Source organism: Mastomys coucha, unplaced genomic scaffold (genome assembly GCF_008632895.1).
Source record: "Mastomys coucha isolate ucsf_1 unplaced genomic scaffold, UCSF_Mcou_1 pScaffold9, whole genome shotgun sequence".
NCBI classification, from domain to species: Eukaryota; Metazoa; Chordata; class Mammalia; order Rodentia; family Muridae; genus Mastomys; species Mastomys coucha.
Window position 1 is genome coordinate 96016829 of NW_022196915.1, and position 1456 is coordinate 96018284.

Consider the following 1456-nt stretch of genomic DNA (forward strand, 5'->3'; position numbering starts at 1 on the left):
TTGTAAAATAAATTTGGGACTAAGATATTCTTTCTAATGATACTGAGACCTAGTCAGTTGGTTTCAAAGATCTTACAGGTTAAAAAAACATATATTCATACAATGGAAGGGAATATTTCTGGTGGTATTAAACACTTGTTCTGATCCCTAACAATATCTGCTCTTCTGTCTATTTGGTTGACAATAGGTCAGTGTTAAAAGTACTCTGGATTGGAGAGAGAAAGAATGTGAAGGCCTATAGAATTATCTGATCAACCAACATTTTTTCTTGTTCTGTGTAATTGATTGTTTTTCATTAAAATATATTTGGCTATCATATTTCTGTAAAATGCACTGTGGTCATATTGAATGCCTATTCCCAATATCTTATCCTCATGTCTATATTTTGGTTTTATTTTTTAATTTTCTTTTATGCAGGTACCATCCAGACAGTCATAACTACTAAGTATCTTGTGAGTAAATTCTGTTCTGTTGCATTCAGTATCTCACCTTGGAAGTTATCACTGATTAATAATCTTCAATGGCCTCAATCACAGCTTCTGGCACAATGAACACTGACCCACAGGGAGAAAACTTATACCTCTGTTCTAATTTGATGTCTTTGTGTTCTTTATTAGTAATGTGTGACATATCCAACAATAGAAACTTCCTGTGTAGTTCTGCTGGGCATCTAAGAGGAAGGGCAATAGCCTCTTCAGCCTTCTTGGCTAAGAAGCAAGTTGGGGAGAAAAGGGTTTATTCAGCTTACTTCCACATTACTGTTGATCACCAGAGGAAGCCAGTTGATCATAGGGCAAAATCCCATACTTAGTACTGGCAGCAGTGCTGACCCCTCATGCAAAAGTACTTCCTGTCTAGCTACCTTTAGATTTTGATTCTGGTTTTTTGTTTGTTTTGGTTTTTTTCAAGACATAGGTAGTGAGAATGACAAAGTATGATAACAAAACACATACAATATGAATGTGAAAGGTGCAGATGCTAGTCCAAATAAAATATATAAAAGGGGGCATGGGAGGGTGATAGGGCAATGTTGACCCAAAACTGAGACTGTACAAAAAAAAAATCATTTAAAATCTTGTATCATAATACCTGAAGTGTGTATTGTTTAAAATCAAGCTGATTTGACATTACCACCATAACCACCATGTTTTTCATCTCTGTGTCCTCATACTGAGTATTTCCTTTCTAACCTATTTCTTATTTCCCATGGAATAGTGACATTTTTCTAACACACAAGGTTCCCTGCAAGCTTACCTTTCCAGTATCTCTCACTCTCTTTTCCCAGAGACCAAATATCTTGAATTAACTGGAACTGCAGTATTAAAAAGCTCAGTAGCACATATTTCATTCAGATTTTTATTGACTTCAAGCAGGAAACTTAAAGCCTCTCCTTATTAAGTCTTATCCTGAGGTCATATCCTATATTATATAAACCTACTGCCTTGAGGTGTGATCT